The sequence below is a fragment of the Musca domestica genome, unplaced genomic scaffold (genome assembly GCF_030504385.1).
Source record: "Musca domestica strain aabys unplaced genomic scaffold, Musca_domestica.polishedcontigs.V.1.1 210, whole genome shotgun sequence".
NCBI lineage: Eukaryota > Metazoa > Arthropoda > Insecta > Diptera > Muscidae > Musca > Musca domestica.
Window position 1 is genome coordinate 624,202 of NW_026712259.1, and position 22,772 is coordinate 646,973.

Genomic DNA, 22,772 nt, shown 5'->3' on the forward strand with positions numbered 1-22,772 from the left:
ATATCTGTTATAAACAATTAGCTCTATACGAAATACTGAATAAAACAAAATGTCAAAAAAAATGCCAAGCACTATAATCGTAAAATGCCACCGTGTAAAGGCGCGAAGATTTACGCAGAAATTTTAAAAGAGAATTGATAAAAATGCCAGCTAAAAATGCCACCGTGTAAAGGCAGTGCATGTTTCTTGCATTTGAAACCTATAATATAAAAAAGGGTGGTGGAAAGTTAAACAACGCATTAAATTCATATAACTACCAATATTATTTCGAATACCCTCCATCATGCTATAACCATGTCATTCCGTTTGTAGTTCCTCGAAATACCAATAAAAAACCTCACATTTCTCAGTTCAATCTGCCACTTATCTGCAATTGGAGAATTGCACAAAATCTGCAATTGGAGAAACAAGAATGCCAACCATTAAAGTGTTTTCGGGCACTTCGCATCCACATGTGGCTCAAAGGATTGTCGACCGTTTGGATATCGATTTGGGCAAAGTGGTCACCAATAAATTCAGCAACTTGGAAACGTGTGTCGAAATTGGTGAGTCTGTGCGCGGTGAAGATGTGTACATTGTACAATCTGGTTCCGGTGAGATTAATGACAACTAGATGGAATTACTGATCATGATCAATGCCTGCAAGATCGCATCAGCATCCCGTGTAACAGCTGTGATTCCTTGTTTCCCATATGCTCGCCAAGATATGAAAGGTATGAGTCGATCCCCAATTTCCGCGAAATTGGTTGCAAATATGCTATCAGTGGCCGGAGCAGATCACATTATTACTATGGACTTGCATGCATCTCAAATTCAAGTTTTCTTTGATATTTTCGTGGACAATCGTTTTGCTGAACCAGCCGTTCTAAAAAGAAAATATTACCGAATGGAGGAATTCCATTATTGTCTCACCTGATGCTGGTGGGGCTAAACGTGTGACGTCCATTGCTGATCTTTTGAACGTTGAATTCGCACTGATTCACAAAGAACGCGAGAAGGCCAATGAAGTTGCTTCGATGGTGCTTGTCGGTGATGTCAAAGATAAAATTGCTGTATTGGTTGATGATATGGCCGATACATGCGGTACAATTGTTCATGCTGCCGATCATGCTGCCGATCATGCTGCCGATCATGCTGCTGGAACAGCGATTTCTCGCATAAACAATGCCTGCTTTGAGGCTGTGGTTGTTACAAATACTATTCCCCAGGATGGCCATATGAGAGATTGTCCCAAAATACAGTGTATTGATGTCTCTATGATGTTTGCCGAAGCCGTTAGAAGAACACATAACGGCGAATGTGTTTCTTATCTCTTCTCAAATGTTCCATATTTATAAATATGTTAAATGTTTTATATTAAACATAATACTTTATACATAAATACTACTGTTCATACTATCTTTGTACAAAAGAATAACAAAAATAAATTTTGGTTTTCCATTTGACATTGTCGTTTGACGATTACGAATTTCTTAAATGAAATGTTTTTAATTATAAAAAATATGATATTTTTATATATTAAATGAAATATAAATTCTTGATAACGATCTTTTTATTTTAGTGGTTGTCTACTTCATGGGGAGGTATTAAAATTAAATAATAAATTTAAGTAAAAAAATGGTAATAGGAATTTATTATATTCTTTTTTCTTATTATAGACAACGAAAATAATCTCTCTAAAATGCGTCAACTAATAGAATTCGTAAATAAAAATGTGCCTCCTTTTTGTAGAATGGAGAATGCCAAATTTTTCACCGTCTTCGTTGCGTGCTCTGAGAGAGCCTGAAAAAGTACAGTTAATTATCTGATCTACATCATCTTCAACATCTGATGCAACACCTAATAATGTAAAACATCAAATAATAAAATTGGTTGTTGTATCATTCCATTTGTAACTTTTCGACGTACTTATATTAGATCCAATAAATACTATACTCTGTATTTTGACGACTTCGACTCGCAGTACTTCATGTGATTTTCGCAAAATTCTCTTACAAAGCATCATTTTAGAAGCATGACGTCTACGATTATGATATCCTTCATCAGATTTCACTATAAGTAATCAAATAAAAAAGATCTTCAAAAAAGCTTGTATCAAGGTTGCCCAAAATCTTGAAAATATTTCGCACTTTTATTAATAAAATTTTACCGACTTTTTTGATTTGCTTCATGAAAGAAACATAACAATTACTTTTAGGCAGAAAATGTTTTTTTCTATTCAAAAATCATAGTAAGCTATTTACATAGGCTTAAAAGCGCTATAGTTAATTACAATTCAAAATTCATTGCAAAGGAAAATTATGTGTTTGCGTTTTTTGGTTTTTTTCAGTAAAAATCTTCCTTAACACTTTTGTCTTTTTATGGTACCGGGTTTGTGGATCAAAACTCCAAAAAAACCCCAGAGAAGAAAATCTCGAGCCCCGGACGAAGGCCGGCTACTTACAACAACTGTTAAATTTACCAAGAAGAGAATATCTCGGGACCCGAATAATGTATTAGCACAAATTGTAGCATTTTGGAATTGAGTTATGCGAATGTAAAGACCCATATCTCTGGACCCGGTCTGGTATTAGCACAAATTGTAGGATTTCGGAAAGGTAAGAGTATCAGCTATAATTTGGTATCAACTTTGTTGACCCCTATATTGGGACCTTTTTCGACTTTTTGATTCCGAATTATTAAATATAACGCACTATAGGTTTCGAATTTAATTACAAGTTTATTTTGCTTCAATATGTTTGCCGGTCATATATCAACTAAACTTATCTATTTTCTAATCCCTTCTTAAGGGCTACAAAAAAGGGGGAACAAAACAAAATCTGAAACTTCAAAACAAACGACGACAAATCGCGAAATATGAAATGTAAACAAAACAAAACACAAAACAAAATGTAAACAAAACAAAGGGCCACAGTTATAAATATGTATTTTACTATACATACATACAAAACTGACAAACAACAGTGTTATTGTTGTTACCCACAACACAAAACCAACGAAGAAGACGAATAACAGACAAATGCCTAAACGACTGTAGGCATTGTTGTTATTGTCTCTCTTTGAGACGCATATAACACAAAACGAAACAACGATAACAATACGCACATTAGGCTGTGACGAATAAATTTAGGAATTATGGAACAGTAGGGTGGGTCGACAAAAATAAGAATATATAAAATTAATATTAAATTAAACAATACAATGAAATGAACGACTTAATACTTCGAAGTAATTAAACTTAACAAATCGACGAAAAGCACATAAAATACATGAATTTATTCTCCTCCAACATCCTCCGCCCGTTGAAGCGTCAAGGTTCAAACATCTTGGTGTGGTAAAGGAGCCATTTTACGGATTGGCCGACAACTGGATCCATTCTTCGTTTGTAATTTCGCAACTCGTACTTTGCCATCACGACCTGGAATATATTTGGTAATTCGCGCTAAGAGCCACTGTTGAGATGGTATCTTGTCTTCATGGACGACGACGAGTTGGCCTTCAACGATATTTCTCCAATCGGTGAACCACTTGGAGCGTTGTTGGAGCGACAATAGGTAATCTCTGGACCTCATATTCCAAAACTGTCGTTTTAAGTATGAGATTTTTTGCCATCGGGTAAGTAAAGATGGTTTTGTGACATCTAAATTTGGTTATGGTATTGCCACCATCGAGGAACCAATTAAGAGGTGGCCAGGGGTTAAGGATATGGGAGCTATTGGACGAAAGTTCAGTATAGCTTCGATTTCAACAACGAGTGTTTGCAACTCTTCAAATGTGAGATACGCCTCAGAAATGTTTTTAATGAGCAGCGTTTTTGTCGGCTTAACGGCAGCCTCTTACAATCCGCCGAAGTGTATGGCACGAGAGGGTATGAAATTGAATTGAAGACCCATTTGACAGTAAACAGACTTCATCTTCTGGACAACTTCATCTTTGTAAAACGATTCTTTGATTTCTCTGAGCTGATTATGGACTCCAACGAAATTAGTAGCGTTTTCGCAAAAGAGCTTTTGGGGAATACCTTTTTGAGACACATTATGAAGTTGTTTGTTGACAAATCCGAAACAAGTTCCAAATGTGTTGCTTTAGAACTGAAGCAATCAAAAACAGCGATGTATTTTTTTAGGGTCACTTTCCACGAATTCGATACGATGTCATGAATGGACCACAAAAATCAACTCCAGTGACTAGGAATGGACGATGAGCTCGAAAACGATCAACAGGCAAATTACCCATAATTTGCCCCAACAATTTTGGCTTGTAATGAAAGCAGTGAACGCAATTTCGAACTACTTTTCGAACAACTTCTCTGGCGTTTACGATCCATATCTTCTGGCGCAATATGGCCAACAGCACTTTAGGCCCAGCATGTAGATGTGTGCGATGCAAGTGTTCAACATATATATTAACGAAACGATGGCTTAAGGTGGTTTAAGATGGTTTAATTAAGAATTGAATAAATTTGTGCTAAAGTTATATCTTATTTTAAAATTAATTTCTAACGTAATAATAATCACCGAAGTATGCTACTTGAAACTAGGTAATTGCACCCATGACATCCACCAACCACTTAAAGTCTGGATCTCTCCGCCAGCGATGACCAGATACCCGGGATATTTTTAAATCCATGCCATAATTCAATGGCATATCTTCTGCATGGATACGTCGTTTACTTATAGCCATGTTGTTATTTTCACCACGCCTTCTGAACCATTTCGCACGTTCCAGACGGAAATTATCAATCTTCTCTTTATGTCCATCGCCAATACAATCCCCGGCCCGGATTTCACTTTCTTCTTTGTCAGAACCAGCAAATAGAAGATTTTTGTGTTCCAGCATATTCTTTGTTGGCAGCCCTTCTTCAATTTAAATTTTACGCGTTATTTTTCCTTCGACTCGTGGAGCATCAACGCGAAAGTCCTCAAATACTGTTTGCTGAGTCCCTAAACTTCCTGAAACGTTATCAACATGATTCTTCATTTTCAACTTTTTAGGTGCTATTCTTGAAATGTTCCCACTTCTCACAATGCAGTAACAAGTTCTAAGAAAATGGTAATGACTTGTGTAGTCATCCTGGTTTCCAACTACATCCAAATACCGCACGTATTGTGACGATAATGTATGAAATTTTGTATCAATGTTTTCTATTTTGAGAAATAACATCTTCTAATCTCCTACTAAAAATCAAATAAAGCATCGATAAGTTGAACCGTTATCCCAATGTCTGGCGGCTGTGAATGGAACAGTAAGGCATTTTTCCCACACTGTTCCGATGAACTTAAGCTGTTCACCTCAGCTAAATAATTGATATCTAAACGTGGTATTTCTATGGGCACAAAAACACCTATGCCGTTTAGAACTCTCCCGATATCTTTAGTCGCATATCACACGCCCAAGGCGTCTATGCAATCCGAGTATGTAATTTTTTTCATACGACAAATAAAAATGAGATAAGAATTTAAAGAAGAACGATCAACACACAAACTATTTTTACAACATGTACAGTTTCTACAAAACTAAACATTATACGTTTTACGAAACCAATAAATAAGACAAATATTTGTAAGAGAGAGAGAGAGAGATATTAAGAGAGATTTATTTTAAATAATTCATTATTTTTTGTGGAAATTAAAAAATGAAAAAAAAAAGACAAAAGTATTAAGGATTTTTACTGAAAAAACAAAAAACGCAAACGCATAATTTTTTCTTGCAATCAATTTTGAATTGTAAATAACAGAACAGCGTTGGCTTGTTTGTTCGTTCCCCACTAATAAACAAACTGCGTTTTTATAAAAACAACAATAAAGGGCCATTTTGCAACAACAAAATACAATGATATCCCGAACAAACAAGCCAACACTGTTTTGTTAATTACAATTCAATTTTTTTTTTTTTTTTTTCAGTAAAAATCCTTAATACTTTTGTCTTTGTTGGGAGAAGTATCAAAAAAGAAATATTCCAGATCAATTTTTCATTTTAAATTTCCACAAAAAATAATGAATTACTTAAAATAAATCTCGCTTTTATTATATTCGATTTAAAGCTGGCCTCAGACACACCAACATTTGGCCCAACTTGTCACTTTTAAGTTGTATGAAAAAGTTGGTCGGTCTCCTCGCACGTACCAACTTTTCATTTACAAAGTATTTTTGAAGCGCCAACATGAACTCGGATGTTCTAGCGCTACTTTGTTTGTTTTGTTTTCGTTTCTCTTCTTGCGCTCAGCGCTCAGCTTATGTATGTGCTGCTTCACCAAAGTCAAGACTTAAATGAAGAAAACACTGAAGTTGGTACAACTTGCCCTCGCACGCACCAACAGTTGGCCCAACTTACGAAATTATCAAAAATTTCGAAAAAGTTGTACAACTAGCCCCCAGACGCACCAATAGTTGTACCCATGGTACAATGATATCAAGGTAGGGCAGTGCTCACAGCTGAGTACAATTTTTTTTTTAAATTATGGCCTATATTTTCAAAGCAGAGTTGATATTTTTGTGACTGATGTGACAAATTCGTTACTTCAAAATCAAAATTAATTTTTCAAAAACGTCATAATTTTCAAATTTTGTATTCAATTTTCGCGAAAGTTTAAGTTTGTTAAACATAACTTATTTATTTCAAATAAAAAAAAATGAGAAATTGTGCAGTGTGTAAAAAGTTAGTTTGTGAACAAACAAAACATTTTTTTAAAGTGCCTATTGATATCAAACGAAGATTGAAATGGTCTGCAGCTTGTGGTGTTGCATTTAAGCCAAAAGATCGTATTTGTGAAGACCATTTCCTACCAGCGGACGTGATACAACGGAACACAAGATGTTCTTTAATGCCAAACGCTGTTCCGTCTATTTCGTTGACAAACATTTCCGAGTGAGTAGGCGTAATTATTGTGCCAAAAAAGAAATAACGATTTGCTTTTAGGAAGTATTTTTCAAAAATTACTAAAAGTCAAGACAATATCGTACCATACACGGAGTAAGTTTCTTAAATATCAATTTCAATGATGTAGATATAACCCTTCATACTTTTTAGAAGTCCTATGCTGAACTCGACACAATTCCCGGAAAAATGGACACACAGACAGAGTAAGATCCTCTGAGATATCACTTCCTGTAGTTCTTAATTGTAATATATACCACTCTATGGTGTAGAAAAAGAAAGAATATTGATCCATATTTCCCGATATGGATCCAAACATTTCAGAAAATGTGTTTCTTTGCACACATTTCAGAAATTTATAGTCGAACTTGTCATGTTCATCCGTCTTTTCTCTGTCTGGCGTGCACCATAGATGGAAAAAGATAAAAAGGAGAGCAAAACTTATACATAAAAGTGTATTATTTTAATTGTGTTTAATTTCAGATTTGTTTGGATGGAATATAATGTTCAAATGATAGATTCAGCAGCACAAACCGAGTGAGGTTTTCATTATTTGAATATAACATATATTTATTTGGCGCAAATTGAGACCAATATTAATTATTTCAATGAAGTGCTATAGTACAAGCAACAATTACTCTTACAATTAGAAAAATTCGTTAAGGTTAACTGCGAAATATCATCCGAAATTCATAGGTCATTTCACTTTGAGAACAGTCAGGCTTTATAAGATTGTTGTTTTTGCCAAATTCATATGTCTTTATTAGAGGACTGTAAAGCAGAGCTATTTTGTCTGGGTATTACATAAAATATATATATATGAAATCTTGGTGTTTAGACCAAATTTAGACATTTACTATCTTATCAGGCCTATGGTGTAATTTTAGACAGATATACATTATATTTTGACATGCTACAATGCAATTTAAATGCAGTTTTTACCAAATTTAAAAAAGGACCTTATTTTCGGCCAAAATAATTCACGTGCCTAAAAATCAACGGATTATTAAGAGTTCTAATTTGAAATTTTTAGAAAAGCGGTAAAGGGGGACATTTCTCCTCTAATTATCTTTTCTGCGATGTAAATTTCAACAAGTAAAAATATCCTTTACCATTTGGAAGAAATTAAAAAAAAAATCCGTCGGAAAATACCGCTCACATGAAATAATGGGGATACGAAGACGTTAGAACTTGACCTGCCTGCAGACAAAAGATAGATCTGTGCTTTCTAGTAGGACCAACTTTTATAATATTGTATGTTAATCTATAATTTGGAGATAAATCAATTACCATGAAATTATTTTATATAATTTTACTTAGGCCCATAGAATTATATAAAGAAATGCGTAAAAGAACGAAGAAAACGAAGAACTAATTAGAAATCTACGTTATGAAAACAGCGAACTACAGATTAAACTCACGGAATCGGAAAGATGTATTGCTCATTTCCGAAAAATATTTACAGAGGGTCAAATAAGAAGAATTATTTCTCCAAGCTCTTCGCAATGGAAATGGGAAGATATTTCTCAGGCAACATGCCTCCATGCCGCCGGCCCAAGAGCATATAAGCACCTTTACAACAAAGGATATCCTTTACCAAGCGTTTCCACATTAAAAACTTGGGCTCGGAAAGTTCAAGTAAATGAAGGAATTATGGTCCCCGCTCTTGATTTAATGAAACATAAAGAGGACCTCTCTGAAGAAGACAGGATATGTGTCCTTATATTTGATGAGATGAAGGTAGTTGAATCATACGAATATGACCCTGCCAAAGATCAAGTGAGAAATCCTGCAAACTATGCACAGGTAGTAATGGTTCGGGGTTTGCTTACATCGTGGAAGCAACCCATATTCTTCGACTTTGACCGGGAAATGGACAAGGTTACATTGTTTAAAATAAAAAACTCAACGGCGCTGGTTATTCTGTTGTTGCGATTGTATGTGATATGGGCCCAACAGATCAAAAGTTATGGAAAACATTAGGCATTTCCCATGGTAATATATTGACTTCACTGTCTTCCTTTTACAATTAATATTAATTTTATTTAAGATAAGCCATGGATTCCAAACCCTGTCAACAAAGGGAACAAACTTTTTGCATTTGCAGACGCTCCCCATTTACTGAAGCTGTTGCGGAATCATTATCTAGATACAGGATTGAATTATAAAGGACACGTAATTACTAGCAGAACAATTGTGGATTTGTTAAAGCACACGTCCAGCAGCGACATATGCATTACAATCACAATAATCCGTACTCCAGTCTCTATTGTTAATAAATCGTTGCAGTAAGGATGGTATATGTCGGTTAACTCTTTCAGACCCCATGCACGAACGAGGAAAATTCTACATAGTCCACCATTTAGTCTGAACTTCTCACATCGTAATGTTTTTACCGAACGTAGATTCATTACCCTCGCTCAAAGGTCCCACATTGTATGAAAACAACTTGCATTATATCCATACCTGTTCCAATCTTTGCAAATAATAAAATAAATTAGTTGCTAAACGTCCTTCTGGTATTTTCCGATACATGGTCAACATTCTAAATCTCGTACGAAGCAAAATATTTATATATTTGCCAACGCAGTGGCACATTTTACTTCCCCTCAGATGTCGTGACAAATCCAGTTTCAGACAGTTTGGGACCTTCGAATGGGCTTGATTTCGATTAATTTACTTATTTTTCACATAGGATATAATTTTATACATTTCATTTTTACAAAGGTTATAGTCACCTAAGTGAGTTTTGATAAGTTTTACATTTCAATAGCAAGCCGATGAACATATGAATACATTTATTTAATTAAAGGAAGACAAAAAGTCAAATTGGCGGCACAACTTTTATCCAATACAACAGCAAATGCAATATTACGATGTGATGCCCATGGTCATGAGATGTACCAACCACACATAACATCCGAATTTATTCAACTGGCAAATGACTGGTTTGATATACTAAATTCCAAAATTAATACGTTCAATTACCCAGGAAAGGTACTTAACAAATATCGTTTTTATACCCTTCACCATAGTATAGAGGGTATATTAGAGTTTGTCATTCCCTTTGTAACACCTTAAAATATAAATTTTACCCACCCCACAAAGTATATATATATATATATATATATATATATATATATATATATATATATATATATATATATATATATATATATATATATATATATATATATATATATATATATATATATATATATATTATATTTTTTTTTTATCAGCATAAAATTCTATGTTGATGTCCATCCTTCTGTCCGTCCGTCTGTAGAAATCACTCAAGCTTCCGAATGAAATGAAGTAAGTTGATGAAATTTTACTCAGTGTATATAATGTCTGCAGGACTTTGGTATTGAAAATTCCACGTTTTCGTATGGTCCCATACAACGGTTTCTCCCGATATTCGGAATTGGGATGATTTTAGCGACATTATTCACCAGAATAGTTTTCAATTGGCATTTGAAATTCGAAATGGTAACTACTACCTATACAGAAAATTACTTATGCAGGTCCACGTCTAAGTATAGCACCCATACAAGAGTACCCTCGTATATTAGTTTTTTTTTAATTTTTGGCAAAATGGTGGAGGGAATTAAAAGTTCGGCCAGGCCAAACTTATCTGCTTTTTTTCTTATTTTTTAATGTTCTTATAACATGATTTTTTCGTAAAAACACTTTAAAAGGAAGTAGGAAGAAATAAGAACGAAGTACTGAGGAGAATGACAGAAGCTGTTTCTGAACCCATGATTCCAGGGAAAAAAAGTCTGTGTGTTTTTCAAAAAGGTATCATGATGACAAATAATGCTCTATGTATGCTTTATGAATATCTTCAAGAAAAATTCGGCGTGAGATATATATTAACAAACCGATTAAATCAGGATGTCTTGGAGAACTTTTTCGGAGCACTAAGGAGCAAAAGGGGACTAAACGACCACCCGACTCCCAAGGATTTTAAATACAGAATGAGAAAATATATTCTAGGTTTGTGTTAATGTACATGTTTAGCAGAATATTAAGTATCACTTACCATTCTTATCTTATTTATCTAGCTAGAAACACGGAATTAATGGATAACACAGGAAATGTAAGTAATGATCCTACGCCATGGGTATCTTCCTTACATACACCTATAGCAACTGAAGAATTCCCCTTCGAACAAAATGATGAAAACCAAGTAGAAGAAATAGAAATAAAAGATTTTCCGGATATCGGAACCCTGAAAGATGATGCGCTGGAGTATATAGCGGGATATATGATCCGAAAGCTAAACATCCCAGAGCATCTATGCGAAGAAAAAACATTTACTTGGGTGGATCAAGTATCAAAAGGTTTTCTAAAAAAGCCCTCCAGAGATTTTTTGCTGAAAATACTTCAACTGGAATCAATTTTTCACATTTTAAACGGCGACAGAATTGATCACAGAGATAAATTGCACAGCCGAATGTGTGAAATGAGCGAAAATGTGGACATTGATTACAAAGTAAAGCAATATTTTTTCAAATGTCATATTTATTTTCGCATTAAGCATTTGAATGTGGGGTTAAAAATACAAAAGGCTAAGCAGCGAATTTCGGGACAAAAAAGCTATTAAAAATTCAACTTTAACGGAAAATATATGTAATTGATTATTTGTTAAATACTCCATAGATTAGATACTATAACTGTTAATATTATAATAGACTAAAATTTAATTAACAATGTCAATATATACAGGTTTGTAATTGGATAAAACGAGTCGGACATAGAGCATATGGAACATAAATATGAACTATTTATATATCTGTAATTTTTTGTTCTTTGAAATAAATCTAAAAAAAAAAACAAATGTATGCATAATTTAATATAAATATCGGTGATTATTAGTTTAATAGGTAATAGATATTGAGATGTGCCAAATTTGAAAATAATCGGATGCGAATTTCCCGTTTTATGAGCTTCATTGGTATTCAATATGTTGACCCCTTTGTGGGGGAGGTAACAGAAGGAGTGGATCGATATCTGCCATCTTCATCCTATGCTGGTATAAATGTTGGGATATGAGAAATTTCAAGAGAATTGGATGCTTATTTGGTATTTTATTAAAATTATAAATATTCAAAATGTGGACCATTTGTTGGGGCCGATATTGCATATTTTCACCCCTGGTATAACATTGACTCTAATATTGCCTCTCCAAAGTAGTTTGACAATAATATTACGATGTACTAACTTTGGGTCGAATCGGATACTCCCTTCAAGAGTTATCGCGCGCACGAGCCAGACAGACCGACGAGCACGCCTAAATATGGGCAGATTCATCTTGAAACAGTCATCTTAATATAACACAAGTGGGCCCTTCTTTTCCACGTATCACATATTTTGTGGTTTTTGAATGCCTGTTAAGAACACGCTCTTGGGTATTTTACCAGAATTCGTAAACAAATAATTCAATAGGAGTGGGGCTGGTCAAAAACAAAAATTTTCCCTCCTATTAAAAAAAAAACACAACACTCTTGAATTAACCATAACGTTTTATTTAACTTTACAAAACAATTAATTTACAAATATCGAGTTTTCATGAATGAATATCTTCCGTTAAAAATAACAAATTTCATTAAAAATAACAATAACAAAACAAAAAATACTTTTCATAAAAAGTTTTGTGTCTATGGCTACTGACGTTTGTCATCGTGTGACATTATTAGCCGTACGTAGAGAGTTGTATTTTCTTTGATTTTTTAACTTTGCCCTACCTTGATATCATTGTACCATGGTTGTACCAACTCATGGTAGAAGAATTTTTCTACCATGTACCAACTTGTCACAAATTGGGTCAACTGTTGGTGTGTCTGAGGCCAGCTTAACAAATATTTGTCTTATTTATTGATTTCGTAAAACGTATAAGGCATAACAACGATTTTGTTTAGAATGTAACATACTCTCAGCCTTCAGTAACTGATTACCAGTTACTAAAGTTTCAGAGATTGTACTATCGTTTTTAATTGCTCATATTGGAGTTATTTTCAAAAAGCAGCTGAAATATAATGACTTGTAAAGGTAAATTTGCGTGAGTTTCACAGTAATTTTTTTATTGTATACAAACGGAATGACAAAGGTTATAGCATGATGTAGGATATTCGAAATAATATTGGTAGTAATATGAATAAAAAGCATTTTTTAACTCACCACTCCTTGAAATTGGTTAACCAAAAGATGCGCTGTTGTTTTTCACCTCACAGTTTTCATGCTCATGTTTCTTTATAGATTTGAAACCTATAATATAAAAAAGGGTGGTGGAAAGTTAAACAACGCATTAAATTCATATAACTAACAATATTATTTCGAATACCCTCCATCATGCTATAACCATGTTATTCCGTTTGTAGTTCCTCGAAATACCAATAAAAGACCTCACATTTCTCAGTTCAATCTGACACTTAGCTACGCACAAAATCTGCAAATTGGAGAAACAAGAATGCCAACCATTAAAGTGTTTTCGGGTACTTCGCATCCACATCTGACTCAAAGGATTGTCGACCGTTTGGGTATCGATTTGGGCAAAGTGGTCACCAATAAATTCAGCAACTTGGAAACATGTGTCGAAATTGGTGAGTCTGTGCGCGGTGAAGATGTGTACATTGTACAATCTGGTTCCGGTGAGAATAATGACAACTTGATAGAATTACTGATCATGATCAATGCCTGCAAGATCGCATCAGCATCCCGTGTAACAGCTGTGATTCAATGTTTCCCGTATGCTCGCCAAGATAAAAAAAGATATGAGTCGCTCCCCAATTTCCGCGAAATTGGTTGCAAATATGCTATCAGTGGCCGGAGCAGATCACATTATTACTATGGACTTGCATGCATCTCAAATTCAAGGTTTCTTTGATATTCCCGTGGACAATCTTTTTGCTGAACCAGCCGTTCTAAAATGGATCAAAGAAAATATTACAGAATGGAAGAATTCCATTATTGTCTCACCTGATGCTGGTGGGGCTAAACGTGTGACGTCCATTGCTGATCGTTTGAACGTTGAATTCGCACTGATTCACAAAGAACGCAAGAAGGCCAATGAAGTTGCTTCGATGGTGCTTGTCGGTGATGTCAAAGATAAAATTGCTGTATTGGTCGATGATATGGCCGATACATGTGGTACAATTGTTCATGCTGCCGATCGTTTGGTGGAAGCAGATGCTACAAAGGTTTATGCTATTTTGACACATGGTATCTTTTCTGGACCAGCGATTTCTCGCGTAAACAATGCCTGCTTTGAGGCTGTGGTTGTTTCAAATACTATTCTCCAGGATGGCCATATGAGAGATTGTCCCAAAATACAGTGCATTGATGTCTCTATGATGTTTGCCGAAGCCGTTAGAAGAACGCATAACGGCGAAAGTGTTTCTTATCTCTTCTCAAATGTTCCATATTTATAAATATGTTAAATGTTTTATATTAATCCTAATACTTTATACATAAATACTACTGTTCATACTATATTTGTACAATCTTCTTTTTTTCTTCATACAACAATTTTAAAAGAATAACAAAAATAAATTTTGGTTTCCCATTTGACATTGTCGTTAGACGATTATGTATTTCTTAAATGAAATGTTTTTAATTATAAAAAATATGATATTTTTATATATTAAATGAAATATTAATTCTTGATTACGATCTTTTTATTTTAATGGTTGTCTACTTCATGGGGAGGTATTAAAATTAAATAATAAATTTAAGTAAAAAATGGTATAAGGATTTTATTTCATTCTATTTTCTTATTATAGACAACGAAAAAAATCTCTAAAATGCGTTAACTAATAGAATGCCAAATTTTTCACCGTCTTCGTTGCGTGCTCTGACAGAGCCTGAAAAAAGTACAGTTAATTATCTGATCTGCATCATCTTCAACATCTGATTTAACACCTAATAATGTAAAGCATCAAATAATAAAATTGGTTGTTGTATTAACTTTGTCATTCCATTTGTAACTTTTCGACGTACTTATATTAGATCCAATAAATACTATACTCTGTATTTTGACGACTTCGCAAATACAAAGCATCATTTTTGAAGCATGGCGTCTACGATTATGATATCCTTCATCAGATTTCACTATAAGTAATCAAATAAAAAAGATCTTCAAAGAAACTTGTATCAAAGTTGCCCAAAATTTTGAAAATATTTCGCACTTTTATTAATAAAATTTTACCGACTTTTTTGATTTGCTTCATGAAAGAAACATAACATTTACTTTTAGGCAGAAAATGTTGTTTTCTATTCAAAAATCATAGTAAGCTATTTACATAGGCTTAAAAGTGATATAGTTAATTACAATTCAAAATTCATTGCAAAGGAAAATTATGTGTTTGCGTTTTTTGGTTTTTTTTCAGTAAAAATCTTCCTTAATACTTTTGTCTTTGTTGGAAAAAGTATCAATAGAAGAAATATTTCAGATCAATTTTCCATTTTTAATTTACACAAAGTCAGCACTTTATCTGAATTGTGGATCAAAACCCCAAAAAGGTTTCGGGTACTTGGGTAAAACTTTAATTTCACTGGCTGCGCAAACCGAATTTTCCTTTAATCTGATACTTTGGAGCAACTCTAGTTTAGTAAAAACTCTTCAATTTTTTCCAGAGGTAAGTATTTTTACCCTGATTCCGGGTAAACTATTTTTTTCTTGGGGGACGGACCTGGGACCACGATTTTTAACCCGAAAGTCCAAGTTCGCGGTGTAGGACATACCCAGAGGAGAAAACCTCAAGCCCCGTCCGAAGGCCGGCGACTTACAAAAAGTATCAAATTTGTAAAACTTTGGTTCGCGTTAGCCAGCGTGGGACATACCCAGAGAAGAAAATCTCGAGCCCCGGACGAAGGCCGGCTACTTACAACAACTGTTAAATTTAACCAGAAGAGAATATCTCTGGACCCGAAAAATGTATTAGCACAAATTGTAGGATTTTGGAAAGGTAAGAGTGTCAGCTATAATTTGGCATCAACTTTGTTGACCCTTATAATGGGACCTTTTTCGACTTTTTGAGTTTTTATAAAAAATCCGGGTCCAAAAATCGATAATTTGACTATAACTTCCAAACCGTGACAACTTCATGTGACCACTAGTTGGATAGGTATTTTCATAACCGGGTCCGGGTCTTGAACACGGACTTTCGGGTCAAAAATCGGGGGTCCCGGGATCGTCCTCCAAGAAAAAATAGTTTTCCGGAATCAAGGTTGTATGACAGGTTTTATTTATTTTTGCGTCCGAATTAATTAATAAAACGCACTATACGTTTCGAATTTAATTTCAAGTTTATTTTTCTTCAATATGTTTGCCGGTCATATGTCAACTAAACTTATCTATTTTCTAATCCCTTCTTAAGGGCTACAAAAAAAAAAAGGGGGAACAAAACAAAATCTGAAACTTCAAAACAAACGACGACTAATCGTGAAATATGAAATTCGCACAAACCAAAATGTAAACAAAACAAAGGGCCACAGTTATAAATATGTATGTTACTATACATACATACAAAACTGACAAACAACAGTGTTGTTGTTGTTACCCACAACACAAAACCAACGAAGAAGACGAATAACAGACAAATGCCTAAACGACTGTAAGCATTGTTGTTATTGTCTCTCTTTGAGACGCATATAACACAAAACGAAACAACGATAACAATACAAACATTAGGTTGTGACGAATAAATTTAGGAATTATGGAACAGTAGTGTGGGTCGACAAAAATAAGAATATATAAAATTAATATTAAATTAAACAATACAATGAAATGAACGACCCAATACTTCGAAGTAATTAAACTTAACAAATCGACGAAAAGCACATAAAATACATGAATTTATTCTCCTCCAACATCCTCCGCCCGTTGAAGCGTCAAGGTTCAAACATCTTGGTGTGGTAAAGGAGCCATTTTACGGATTGGCCGACAACTGGATCCATTCTTCGTTTGTAATTTCGCAACTCGTACTTTGCCATCACGACCTAGAATACATTTGGTAATTCGCGCTAAGAGCCACTGTTGAGAGGGTGTGTTGTCTTCATGGACGACGACGAGTTGGCCTTCAACGATATTTCTCGATTCGGTTAACCACTTGGAGCGTTGTTGGAGCGACAATAGGTAATCTCTGGACCTCATATTCCAAAACTGTCGTTTTAAGTATGAGATTTTTTGCCATCGTGTAAGTAAAGATGGTTTTGTGACATCTAAATTTGGTTCTGGTACTGCCACCATCGAGGAATAAATTAAGAAGTGGCCAGGAGTTAAGGCTTCTCCATCATTAGGATTATCGGACATGGAAGCTATTGGATGAGAGTTCAGTATAGCTTCGATTTCAACAACGAGTGTTTGCAACTCTTCAAATAACGGCAGCCTCTTACAATCCGCCGAAGTGTAGGGCACGAGGGGGTATGAAATTGAAGACCCATTTGGCAGCAAACAGACTTCATCTTCTGGACAACTTCATCTTTGTAAAACGATTCTTTGATATTTCTGAGCTGATTATGGGCTCCAACGAAATTGGTAGCGTTGTCACAAAAGAGCTTTTGGGGAATACCACGTCTTCCAACGAACCTTTTGAGACACATTATGAAGTTGTTTGTTGACAAATCCGAAACAAGTTCCAAATGTGTTGCTTTAGAACTGAAGCAAACAAAAACAGCGATGTATGTTTTGTAGGATGACTTTCCACGAATTCGATACGATGTCATGAATGGACCACAAAAATCAACTCCAGTGACTAGGAATGGACGATGAGCTCCAAAACGATCAACAGGCAAATTACACATAATTTGCCCCAACAATTTTGGCTTGTAATGAAAGCAGTGAACGCAATTTCGAACTACTTTTCGAACAACTTCTCTGGCGTTTACGATCCATATCTTCTGGCGCAATATGGCCAACAGCACTTTAGGCCCAGCATGTAGATGTGTGCGAGGCAAGTGTTCAACATATATATTGATGAAACGATGGTTTAAGGCGTTTTAATATGGTTTAATTAAGAATTGAATAAATTTGTGCTAAAGTTATATCTTATTTTAAAATTAATTTCTAACGTAATAATAATCACCGAAGTATGCTACTTGAAACTAGGTAATTGCACCCATGACATCCACCAACCACTTAAAGTCTGGATCTCTCCGCCAGCGATGACCAGATACCCGGGATATTTTTAAATCCATGCCATAATTCAATGGCATATCTTCTGCATGGATACGTCGTTTACTTATAGCCATGTTGTTATTTTCACCACGCCTTTTGAACCATTTCGCACGTTCCAGACGGAAATTATCAATCTTATCTTTATGTCCATCGCCAATACAATCCCTGGCCCGGATTTCACTGTTTTCTTTGTCAGGACCAGCAAATAGAAGATTTTTCTGATCCAGCATATTCCTTGTTGGCAGCCCTTCTTCAATTTTAATTTTACGCGTTATTTTTCCTTCGACTCGTGGAGCATAGACGCGAACGTTTTCATTTTTTCTTCCGATAGCTTCTAGATACTGTTTGCTGAGTCCCTAAACTGCCTGAAACGTTATCAACATGTTTCTTAATTTTCACCTTTTTAGGTGCTATTCTTGAAATGTTCCCACTTCTCACAATGCAGTAACAAATTCTAAGAAAATGGTAGTGACTTGTGTAGTCATCCTGTTTTCCAACTACATCCAAATACCGCACGTATTGTGACGATAATGTTTGAAATTTTGTATCGATGTTTTCTATTCTTGAGAAATAACATCTTCTAATCTCCTACTAAAAATCAAATAAAGCATCGATAAGTTTAACCGTTATTCCAATGTCTGGCGGCTGTGAATGGAACAGTATGGCATTTTTCCCACACTGTTCCGATGAACTTAAGCTATTCACCTCAGCTAAATAATCGATATCTAAACGTGGTATTTCTATGGGCACAAAAACACCTATGCCGTTTAGAACTCTCCCCATATCTTTAGTCGAGTATGTAATTTTTTTCATACGACGAAGTTCCCTCTCGTTATCTAAATATTCCTTTCTTGCTTCTGTAAAGGAACTACCTAATTCCGTACATTTTTCCCTTCTTCTTCTGTTACACCACACAGATCAATTCTTTCCATTTCTAAATAAAGTGACACAATGTACTCGCCCAACATCCTTTTATGTTGAATGAAGTCTACAAAATTCATATTGACGAAATATATGTGCACTCAAAAAATAAATGAATAAACTAATCACTTTTAACTACTCGTCTATTGCGTTAGTATATGGAGTATAGATCGACAGAATCTTTCACTGCTACCTATCAGGTTTCCTTTTACACAACTTAAAGATCTCACAATATCTTTGCTTAACAGTGCATTTTTTACGTCGCTACAGCAAATTAGCCTAACACACTTCACTACTACGAAAATGCGCGGCTATCACGTTATTTATTTCGCATAAACTAATATTTCCTCATGAACTGAAAATATAGCCTATCGAAACACTTCCTTCACTAACCACACGCGATACTATCACGTCGGGGTCACCAAATGATGAGGTGGACGCCTAACCTCATCACAAGCGATGTAACTAACGAAAGAGAAAACCCCGCGAAATGATGTTTCTCGTTCCGTGGCTGGAAGGGAACTCAATTTATTTACAACATATTCTTAACACTAGAGCTTACATCTAATACATTAACACATGCATTTTATTTACTAATGCACGCTGTGCTTTAACGCACACATTACGTTGCGGGAGAAAACGAAACGTACCTAATTTGTGATCGACCCTTTCTTATCTTCTATTTATGGCCGTGACATTTATTACATTATTTATTACCGACCATAAACATAGCATATGGAAAACACATGCATCTTAAGTGTTTTCAATATTTAGCTAATTTACATTCTTCGGAAAAGATAAATAAAAATGAGATTAGAGTTTAAAGAAGAACAATCAACACCCAAACTATTTTTACAACATGTACAGTTTCTACAAAACTAAACATTATACGTTTTACGAAATCAATAAATAAGACAAATATTTGTTAAATCGAATATAATAAAAGAGAGATTTATTTTAAATAATTCATTATTTTTTGTGGAAATTAAAAACGAAAAATTGATGTGGAATATTTCTTCTTATTTTTTCCAACAAAGACGCAAGTATTAAGGATTTTTACTGAAAAAACAAAAAACGCAAACGCATAATTTTTTCTTGCAATCAATTTTGAATTGTAAATAACAGAACAGCGTTGGCTTGTTTGTTCGGGATACCATTGTATTTTGTTGTTGCAAAATGGTCAGGCTTAATCCCTTTATTGATGTTTTTATAAAAACAAAGTTTGTTTATTAGCGGGAAACGAAGAAAATGTTTATACCTAGGTTTTGGAAAGAGCAAAAACAAAACCCAATAAAAAATTGTCATAGAAGTTTTTTTAAATAAAACGAGGGAACTGATGAGGATTGGTGGCACTTTCCAAAAACTAGGTATTCCCTGCCTATCATCTATAAACATTTTCATCGTTCCCCACTAATAAACAACCTGCGTTTTTATAAAAACAACAATAAAGGAGAGCCTGGCCATTTTGCAACAACAAAATACTATGGTATCCCGAACAAACAAGCCAACGCTGTTTTGTTAATTACAATTCAAAATTGATTGCAATAAAAAATTATGTGTTTGCGTTTTTTGTTTTTTTTCAGTAAAAATCCTTAATACTTTTGTCTTTGTTGGGAGAAGTATCAAAAAGAAATATTCCAGATCAATTTTTCATTTTAAATTTCCACAAAAAATAATGAATTATTTAAAATAAATCCCGCTTTTATTATATTCGATTTAACAAATATTTCTATACGAAATACTGAATAAAACAAAATGTCAAAAAAAATGCCAAGCACTATTATCGTAAAATGCCACCGTGTAAAGGCGCGAAGATTTAAGCAGAAATTTTAAAAGAGAATTGATAAAATGTCAGCTAAAAATGCCACCGTGTAAAGGCAGTGCATGTTTCTTGCATTTGAAACCTATAATATAAAAGAGGGTGGTGGAAAGTTTAACAACACATTCAATTCATATAACTACCAATATTATTATTGTCATTCCATTTGTAGTTCCCCGAAATACCAAAAAAAGACCTCACATTTCTCAGTTCAATCTGCCACTTAGCTACGCACAAAATCTGCAAATTGGAGAAACAAGAATGCCAACCATTAAAGTGTCAACATCTGGCTCAAAGGATTGTCGACCGTTTGGATATCGATTTGGGCAAAGTGGTCACCAATAAATTCAGCAACTTGGAAACATGTGTCGAAATTGGTGAGTCTATGCGCGGTGAAGATGTGTACATTGTACAATCTGGTTCCGGTGAGATTAATGACAACTTGATGGAATTACTGATTATGATCAATGCCTGCAAGATCGCATCAGCATCCCGTGTAACAGCTGTGATTCCTTGTTTCCCATATGCTCGCCAAGATATGAAAGATATGAGTCGCTCCCCAATTTCCGCGAAATTGGTTGCAAATATGCTATCAGTGGCCGGAGCAGATCACACATTACTATGGACTTGCATGCATCTCAAATTCAAGGTTTCTTTGATATTCCCGTGGACAATCTTTTTGCTGAACCAGCCGTTCTAAAATGGATCAAAGAAAATATTACAGAATGGAAGAATTCCATTATTGTCTCACTTGATGATGGTGGGGCTAAACGTGTGAGGTCCATTGCTGATCGTTTGAACGTTGAATTCGCACTGATTCAGAAAGAACGCAAGAAGGCCAATGAAGTTGCTTCGATGGTGCTTGTCGGTGATGTCAAAGATAAAATTGCTGTATTGGTTGATGATATGGCCGATACATGCGGTACAATTGTTCATGCTGTCGATCGGTTTGTGGAAGCATGTGCTACAAAGGTTTATGCTATTTTGACACATGGTATCTTTTCTGGACCAGTGATTTCTCGCATAAACAATGCCCGCTTTGAGGCTGTGGTTGTTTCAAATACTATTCCCCAGGATGGCCATATGAGAGATTGTCCCAAAATACAGTGCATTGATATCTCTATGATGTTTGCGGAAGCCATTAGAAGAACACATAACGGCGAAAGTGTTTCTTATCTCTTCTCAAATGTTCCATATTTATAAATATGTTAAATTTATTTATATTAATCATAATACTTTATACATAAATACTACTGTTCATACTATCTTTGTACAATCTTCTTTTTTCTTTATACAACAATTTTAAAAGAATAACAAAAATAAATTTTGGTTTCCCGTTCGACATTGTCGTTAGACGATTATGTATTTCTTAAATGAAATGTTTTTAATTATAAAAAATATGATATTTTTATATATTAATTGAAATATAAATTCTTGATTACGATCTTTTTATTTTAATGGTTGTCTACTTTATGGGGAAGTATTAAAATTAAATAATAAATTTAAGTAAAAAATGGTATAAGGATTTTATTTCATTTTATTTTCTTATTATAGACAGCGAAAAAAAATCTCTCTAAAATGCGTCAACTAATAGAATTCGTAAATAAAAATGTGCCTGCTTTTTGTAGAATGGAGAATGCCAAATTTTTCGCCGTCTTCGTTGCGTGCTCTGAGAGGGCCTGAAAAAAGTACAGTTAATTATCTGATCTGCATCATCTTCAACATCTGATGCAACACCTAATAATGTAAAACATCAAATAATAAAAATTGGTTGTTGTATTAACGTTGTCATTCTATTTGTAACTTTTCGACGTACTTATATTAGATCCCATAAATACTATACTCTGTATCTTGACGACTTCGACTCGCAGTACTTCATGTGATTTTCGCAAAATTCTCCTACGAAGCATCATTCTAGAAGCATGACGTCTACGATTATGATATACTTCATCAGATTTCACTATAAGTAATCAAATA

At 34.5% G+C, this 22,772-nt stretch overlaps 3 pseudogenes; all 3 read left to right on the forward strand.

The window, feature by feature from the left end:
• Positions 1-397: 397 nt before the first annotated feature.
• LOC131802525 (ribose-phosphate pyrophosphokinase 1-like) lies at positions 398-1,337 on the forward strand (annotated as a pseudogene).
• An 11,915-nt stretch (positions 1,338-13,252) lies between these two features.
• Positions 13,253-14,381, forward strand: LOC131802544 (ribose-phosphate pyrophosphokinase 1-like; annotated as a pseudogene).
• Positions 14,382-19,783: 5,402 nt separating this feature from the next.
• Positions 19,784-21,998, forward strand: LOC131802526 (ribose-phosphate pyrophosphokinase 2-like; annotated as a pseudogene).
• Positions 21,999-22,772: the final 774 nt, after the last annotated feature.